Consider the following 9059-nt stretch of genomic DNA (forward strand, 5'->3'; position numbering starts at 1 on the left):
TGCTACAAACAAGTCAAATTTTTTAAAATCTCCTTCGGCGAATGATGAACCAAGATATACTTTGCTCAAAGTGAAATCAAACTCTTTGTCTTCTATATTTTTCTCTATTAGGGGCCTTACTATTTCCACACATAATTTTCCTAATGTCTTGTCAACAACTAACCTAGAAATCACTTTGAGTTTGTTTTGAAGCATGCTAGAAATCACATTAAATGGGGGTAGGGCCATCTCAACCAACCTTTTCTTCTTTTGTAAACTCTTTTGCAAAAATGATGATGCATGAGCTTGAGGTGTTTGATTATACATCTGTGTGATGTCAATTAGTAACATCTCCGAGGGGGTAAAATCATGAGGAGGGGGAACTATAGTTGTAGGTGAAGGAATAACTAGGACAAATTTTTCATTATTTCTAGGTTCTTGATTTTTCTCATTTGGCCCATCTTCCCCTTGGTTTGTTTTGCCAACTTTATCTTTTTGTTTTGACCTCTTTTTCCTAACTCCAAGTTCCACTACACATGTCTTGGGTAAATCAAATGGGTGATTTGTATCTTCATCATCTCTGTTATTACCTAAGTTCACTTGTTGTGATTTCTTATTTGGTACTTCTCCCGATTGCATACAAGATGATTCTACTTTATCATTTTTTATCTTACAGGGTTGCTTCCTTCACTTTGAGGCATGCACACATGATTTTTAATAGCTATTATGGTGGCTTGGAGTTTTTCCATGCTTCTTGTGTAACACATTACATTTTCCACTTTCATTTGCTTATGATCTCCCTATGTCATGATGAACGCCCACACTTTACCCATCTATTTTAATGTTGCATATTTTCAAACATTGTGTAAAATACTTAGCATGTGCCTTCCACCCATTGTGGAAACTCCATTTTCATGAGGTAATTATCAAAAAAGTGTCACACTACACCTATACAATCTTTCCAAATCACTCCTTAAGATGTCACTTCTTTGATAGGGAGTCACACACTGGAATTTGGCTATGGGCTCACCAGATGCATTTGGTATAAGCCATTCAGATTTTTCCAATGTTTCCTTTGTACTTACACTATGATCACTGACTCCAATGAAATGGTGTATTGAGGAGCATTATGTTGAAAAGGTGATGAGTCAAAAGATGCTCTCAAAACCCTCAATCACCACATTCCCTTTGATTGTATCTTTGGTGGTGATTTACTCAAGCACTTTCCTTGCATCTGTGGTTCTTGAAAATTTGGGGACATGTTATATTAGTTTGCACTTCCAATTGATGAGATGAAGTCTCATGTTTCTTTCAAATACCAAGAAGCCCAATGATGTGATGGGTTCTTAAGGAATTTATCGAACATGTGTTGATTTACTTTTGAAATGAAATGAATGAAAGGTTTTAAGACCACTAGTCTAAGGGACCAAAAGGACAACTAAGCAGCCTGCTGACTTTTCTCCAAGTTGTTCCTTTTATTGTGGAGTTGTATTAGAAGATTACCCATCTTGTGTAACCCCACCTCCTCAAAAATTTCCTTCATGTTGCTCAATTGTAAGTTGTCCTTCTACTTATTGTGAATATCTTTGTAAGCCATACACTCCTCCACAAAGTACCACTCTGTTTCTACCACTCCCTTGCTGTAGAAGGTACAAATTCTTTCTTCCCACCCCTCCTTAGGCGCCTTCCATCTACCATTTTTACATCATAAATGATGAGAGTTGGTCCTTAATTGAGCAATTAAAGTTTTTATCCTTTCTTTAATTATGGATCCTAGATAGTATTTGTCTCCATGTTCCCCTGTGTGATTAAATTCTTTGATATAATATGGTTTTTTCCTACCTAACATATTACTCCACATGACACATATGTATTTCCCTAACAACTGTTCCTTTATCTCTTTCTTTGGTGAGTTCACACCCCACCTATTTCTACCTTCTATGCCCACAATGAAGCCATTGTTGCTATCAACCCCTCATCAAAATTATTTCACTGTCTTTTCAATTGTTCAACTACCAAATAGTTACCACGAGCCTCTTAATCTTTTACATCTATTACACAATACAATAAGGGACCTACAACGATGGCATATTATGAAACCTTAAACAACTGACATTCTTTTGTATTTGATATATTGTGTGCTTCTTATAGTCACTTAAATATATCTTCTCTTAGATTTTTGTCAATAATGTGTAACATGAGGCCTTTGACAAAATTGGGTGCAGGCTTCAATTTTTCGAGCATGGAGATTAATGCGAAATTTCATTACGAAAATACTTAGAGATGTATCCATTGCCTAAAATGCCAAGTTTTTCATAACTAACTTTTATTTGAGTTCATTAACCCATTTCATTTTCTATTGGGTTAATGGGATTAATATTTTTATTGTAATTACGTGTGGAACTTTCCTGCTTAACCTCTTTCTTTTCAAGAGGTTAGAGAGGTTAAGATTTTTAGATCATGTATTTAATTTTTCCCACTTAGCCTCTTTAACCCATTTTATATTTTGAGGTCAATTATTTTATATAGATACACAATTAGGGAAGTACAAGAACCCAAGCAACATGTTCGAAACACATTCTCGATTGCCCCACTACACACGAACTTTGACATTAAAAAAAATACACAAATGATCCAATACTTATGCTCAAGTACCCCAATAATTGTGCTCTCTTAGTATCAATAAAGTTGCCCAATTGATCTAATTACTAGATGAGAGAACCTAATAGTCGAAATCCCTAACTTTGTGCTTCTCAAAATCTACATGGAAATTTCATATCATTCCCATTTTTAACTTACTTAAGTAGTATCGTGCTTATTACTATGATTATAGGACCATATTATCAAATACGATGCCACATTAGTATGCTTTTTGTCAAGGTGTCCAAGTGAAACTTGTTGTAGCACATTATAAACATCCATACTTGTGCAACTAATGTGGTGTCACACAATTGGTTGCTTTTAACTATAAGAAACACATTTTCATTCAATTATAAATAATCATCATTTAAGAAAAATAACTTTACATCACAACTATTCATACAATGTTGTAAAAAATATTAGATATTAAATTAGCAAATATAGATATTAGATATTTGAAAAAAGGAACATGTTGATGATAATATTTTATTACACTTTTAAATAGCCAAATCCAATGGAATATCTACATTAATTAAAGCATGATCCTCCCCTTGAGTTATGAGGGATGTGACTAACCTCTCTACTAGAACTATATAGTTGACTCGTAGATTTTTCAAATTTCAACATTTGATCTTGATGATCTGCATATTGTAGTCGAAAACAACAATTTTTTTTTTAAATTGACTTTATGTTGTCTTTAGTGTATTTTCTCTGGAGATTAGCGAATACCGTGAGTTATGGCTTTGTTAAATGTACCTACGCAGTTTACCGGTACCAGAAACCTGAGCTTATTGCATGCCAAGCTGAATATTTTGTAACAGGATAACCATGGAAGCGTGTTTTGTTGTATAAATCTATATATTTGAATATGAGGGCGAAAATAACTATGATATGTAACAGTTTTATTGGGTTTTGTAGGAATAAATTTGCCGTTTTATTTTTGAAACTTTGCGTTTCAAGATTCACTTTAATACATTGTACCAATGAAGGTGCCAAGAAGAAGACATGAAGAAGCCGCCATTTTCTATTTACCGATTGGTAACGTCTCACCTCAACTTGTTTACCAATAATTTTGTTAGGTTTTGTGTTGGCTACTCCAAAGCTGCTGCTACTGCTACTGCTGTTGCAATTGAAGCAGAATATACAACTGAACATGGTGGTGTTTGTAATGACTACCACACATATGCCCGCCTCTTGAACGACTGCATAAGTAGGAAAAATGTTTCAGGTGGGAACACCATCCACGCTTACATAATAAAAAATGGGCTACAAAATCATGCGTTTTTGGTCACAAATATTGTCAACGTGTATGCCAAATGTGGCCAGATATTTGATGCACGCCAAGCATTTGACGAAATGCCTGAGAAAACCGTTGTCTCGTGGAATGCAATGATTTCAGGGTATTCTCAACAGGGGTATGGTAAGAAGGCGTTGGATTTATTTAGTCAAATGCACAAGGCCGATGTGAAGCCAAGCGAGTTTAGTTTTGGTAGTGTTCTTCGCTCATGTGCCAGTATAAAGGCTCAGGAACAGGGGAATCAGGTTCACACCCATGTTTTGAAGTTAGGGTTTGAGCCAGATATGTTTGTAGCAAGTGCTCTGGTTGACATGTATGCAAAATGTGGTAATATAGAGGATGCGCGCCAATTGTTTGATGAAATGGCTGAGAGAGATGTGGTTTTGTGGAATGCATTAATCGCTGGGTATGTTCAGAATGGTCATGTTCAAAAAGCTGTAGAAGTTTACCGTGACATGCTAAGGTCAAACGTAAAACTAACCCAGTTTGCTGTCAGCAGCGTGCTCCAGGGTTGTGCAAGTTTACAAGCTCTAGAAGAAGGCCAACAGGTACATGCGCAGGCAGTCAAAACTGGTCTTGACTTGGAAATGTTTGTGGCAAGTGCACTGGTTGACATGTACCCAAAATGTGGTAGCATTAAAGATGCACTTAAAATATTTGAAGTTATGCCTGACAGGGATGTCGTTTCGTGGACTGCCATGATAGTGGGATGTGCCCAGAATGGTTGTTCTGCAGAAGCTCTAAAACTCTTTTGTCAGATGAGAGAAGCTAGGGTGAAGCCAAATCAGTTTCCCATTGCTAGTGTTTTGAGTGGATGTGCTAACTTAGAAGCTCAGGAACAAGGCAAACAAATGCATGCTTATATTATAAAAATTGGTTTTAACTCCGATGTATATGTGGGCAATGCCCTTGTTGATATGTACGCCAAATGCAAAAGCATTGAGGATGCACGGAAACTGTTTGAAGGAATGTCGGAACAAGACATTGTCTCGTGGAATGCAATTATAGCAGGCTACGCCCAAAATGACCATGGGGAAGAAGCCCTTGAATTACTTCACAAAATGCAATGGATCAATTTGAAGCCGGACATCTATACTTTTGGGAGTGTACTCAGGGCATGTGCTGGCCTAGCGGCTTTGGAAAGAGGTCAGAGAGTTCACACGCTCATAATCAAGAGTAATATTGCACCAGAAGCTGTTGTGGGCTGTGCACTTGTTGACATGTATGCAAAATGTGGCAGCATAGGGATTGCACGAAAAATCTTCGACATATACCCTAAGGAAGATGTAGTCCCATGGAATGCAATGATTGCCGCATACGCACAGCATGGATGTGGAAAAGAGGCTGTTCAAATCTTTGAAGAAATGCAACCACTAGGGATCAAACCTAATGCAATTACGTTTGTTAGTGTGCTTTTTGCATGTAGTCATATAGGATCTGTGGTTAAAGGGCGAAATTTGTTTGAGTCCATGACTGCACATCATGGTATTGCACCAGAAATAGAACACTATGTCTGCATGGTTGATCTGCTTGGACGATCTGGGCACTTGGATGAGGCTGAGGCCTTTATAAATTCAATTCCATTTGAACCAAATGCTCTGGTATGGAAGGCATTGCTTAGCGCATGCAAACTCCATTGCAATGTTGATATTGGTAGACGTGCAGCAGAAATTGCTCTTAGGCTGGAACCACAAGACCATGCAACATATGTTTCCCTTTCAAATCTTTATGCTACAGCCAACCAGAGGGAAGATGTAGCTAATGTGAGGAAGATGATGAGAGAAAGGATGGTGAAAAAGGAACCAGGATGCAGCTGGGTTGAAGTTAAGAACAGTGTTCACACATTCGTTATGGGGGACAGATCACACCCAAAAACTGAACAGATATATTCATTGTTAAATGTATTGCATATGCAAATGAAGAAGGAAGGATATGTACCAGATACAAGTTGTGTTTTGTCTTTTGGGTGACATGGTAGAGAGAGTTGCAAGAAAATTTCGTCTCAGCAATTGGTTGATGCCCTTCACTTTGGTTGTGCTCCAAATATGTTCACAAAAGATAGAATTATCTGCATATGAAACCTTTATCCCACCGCAGTCAAGTTTGTGCCCAACCATTCTTACTGCTTCAAGGATGGACTATTTCGTTAAATGTGGCGATTTATAACAAATGAAAGAGAATCAGAGCATAATATGGGCTTAGTATATGATTTACTCTTGGCTGGCAGAAATTTAAATGTATAAATGTGCTCACAATTACAATTGGTCATACAGTGTATACCCGAAGACAATTCTTTAATTTCAAAGAAATTAATTTCAAATGTTTTATCCCCTTTTATATTTCCCCTCTTTCCCCAGTACACAAACTAACTATCTGAGTGTGTTTTCTGGACAAACTATTATGAAGATTTTCTTCGATCACAGCTATGAAGTAGTATAAATGAAAGTCTGTTTCCAACTCTAAAGCGAATTCGAAATGAATTGTGGAGGTAAATCCTTGTTTGCTGTGTGAATTATCAGAAACTCAAGGTGTCAGAATAATGCTGACCCTTCAAGTTCTCATTTCCACTTAATCCTTTTTAAGAGTATTTGACGAGTTTCTTCAATTTTTGGCTTTTGTATTTAATGATATTTTGTTTTGGTTTATATTTTCTTGTGCCCTTTTTAAAATATAAATGAAATAGTTTAATGCAAAGTTGATTTGGATTTACAGGTGTGGCTTCGAATTTTGTTATGCTTGTGGGGTTGAATGGAAGAAAAAGAATCCAACATGCGTGTGATTTATGGGATGAGCATAACATTGTCCATGAACCACTTATGAGACTGATGATGGAGATTATGAATTTGAACCTCTCTATCAGCATGCACAGTGGGGCAGGGCATTTTTGAATTCAACAGGAATCATGGTGGTTTCAAAAGGTATAATGTGACTGGAATTTAACTATAGGTTCAAACTAAAAGCTCTGCAGCTCAATTTTGTTTAATTAATTGTCCATGAACATTATCTACTGTCTTCTTGAAATATCTGGATTTGATGTGTAGCTTGGATGCACATAATATGTGTCTGAATTATGTCCTTGAAAGAAGGCTGAAGTTAGATTTAACACCCATTGTCAAAGACTACTCTTGATGGGTGAGAAAGAAGTTTCATAAGCATTACAAGTAGAGATATTCTCTATCAATTCTCTCAATTCTGAAGAGAGATATACATGAAATAGGAAAGATGAAAATTTGAAGCCTTTAGACGATGCAAATATCTATTGCTCTCTCCTTTCCTCCGTTCACCTCATCCATCACAATCAATCAAAGACGTGTGTATGAACCAATTGTTCACACTGACTCTAGCAGAAAGGATCCAGTATTTGAGTATGGTATAACAGTTGCAGTTGTATTTGTACATTGAAAGTCTATTACTTTTTATAATTATTAAATCAAATGTACTCCTTTTATCTAAAAATTACAGCATTAACAAAACATGACTTAATATAACTAGCTTATATATAGTTATATATCTATTATATGCTATCATCCTTCTCGAGGCACCTATTTTAATCTCCAAATCTTATGATTTTTTGTGTGGATTAGGATTTGAATTAAAATAGTTACCTTGAGAAGGATGACTCTCAACACATAATATATATAACTATATAAGCTAGTAGCAGTTGGAGTGCACCATGGAAGACATTTTTTGAATTATTTTTTGATAATAATAATATATATATATATATATTATAAAAAAATATATAATTTGTTTAATTGTGTTATAGATATGGTTTTGGTTAGCCTTAGAGTTCATATTACAATTATTAATTCTATTTTTATAAAGTTGGTATCAAATTATTCTTTTACTTATTTTTTGAATAATATTGTGTATATAGTGTTTTACTTGCGTAATTTGAATACAGGATTGGTTTCCTTCAATTTAGCATAATGTTAGTAATTTATTTAAGTTTGAATTATGTAACCAATAATTTAGATGGCGTATGCTTAGAGTTAGGAACATGGTTATGGATATAGATAGAAGTAGATGTAGGGAGAGGTTGCATGTTTAGAAGTAGGGTTATAGTTAGAGTTATGTTTAGCAAAAGGGTGTCTGATTAGTATTAGGGTTATAATTAGATTTAACATTAGGAATTTGGGTAGGGTTACATATATACTTGGGTTTATTGAAAGTGCTCATGCTTAGAATAAGGGTTATAGTTTGACTTTAGTTTAGCGAAAGAGTGACTAGTTACAATTAGGGTTAGAGTTAAACTTAGAATTAGAAATATAGTTAGGATTACCATTAGACTTAGTTTAGGGAAAGAGTGTTTGGTTACAATTAGAGTTAGAGTTAGACTTAGTATTGTATGTTTTAGAATCAAGATACAAAAGATATAAAGCCAAAGTCAAACATCTAACAAATTAAATCAATTGACAAACATATATGATAAACCAATTAGGAAACTAAATAACAGAACATACATACCTGTAACTTTTTGTAGCCTCCTTGATATGTAGATGTGGTCATGATCGTGGATGTGTGCTCAAGCTTTAGTAATGGATAGATTTGATAGATGCATGAAAAAATGAGTATCGCCAAATAGTGTTTTGAAAGTAATTAGCTCTCAAATAGTATTGGATGATTTGTGAGGAGCAAAGGGTTCAATTTATAGGCAATTGAGTGAGGAGGAGATAAGAATTCCTAATGGATAGTTAACTAAGTGAGGTGTGAGATACGCTTTATTTGATTGAGATAGGTGAAGGAGATGGATGAGGGAGATATGACATGAGAGTGGACTTGGGCTTGAGTCAAAGGGAATAAACCATGCTTTAATTTATGCAAGTGATATGGAGCGGGATTTTAAGCATGGAAGATGAGGTGATGTGGTTTAGTTAAGTTGGGTGAGGTGGATGGATTTGTTAGAGAAAAGGTTGGTGAGTGAGCTCAATTAAATAAATGAATTATTTAATTAAAATGGGAATTATTGATGCATGAGATTTAATCAAATAAACGAATCATTTAATTAAAAGAGGAATATTTGATATATGAGATTTAATTAAATAAATGAATTATTTAACTAAAAGAGAAATATTTGGTGTATGGGATTTAATTAAATAAATGAATTATTTAATTAAAAGAGGAATTAATGGTGTATGAGTTG

At 35.2% G+C, this 9059-nt stretch overlaps 1 pseudogene across 1 annotated transcript; it reads left to right on the plus strand.

Annotated features, from left to right (window-relative positions):
* Positions 1 to 3334: 3334 nt before the first annotated feature.
* LOC149556773 (pentatricopeptide repeat-containing protein At2g33680 pseudogene) lies at positions 3335 to 7372 on the plus strand (annotated as a pseudogene). Its single transcript, XR_016364783.1, has 3 exons — positions 3335 to 6404; positions 6629 to 6834; positions 6958 to 7372. The product of XR_016364783.1 is annotated as a pentatricopeptide repeat-containing protein At2g33680 pseudogene (transcript).
* The last annotated feature ends 1687 nt before the right edge of the window (positions 7373 to 9059 follow it).

The sequence above is a fragment of the Cupressus sempervirens genome, chromosome 5 (genome assembly GCF_028749045.1).
Source record: "Cupressus sempervirens isolate cs-2001-9-10 chromosome 5, ASM2874904v1, whole genome shotgun sequence".
Lineage (NCBI taxonomy): Eukaryota > Viridiplantae > Streptophyta > Pinopsida > Cupressales > Cupressaceae > Cupressus > Cupressus sempervirens.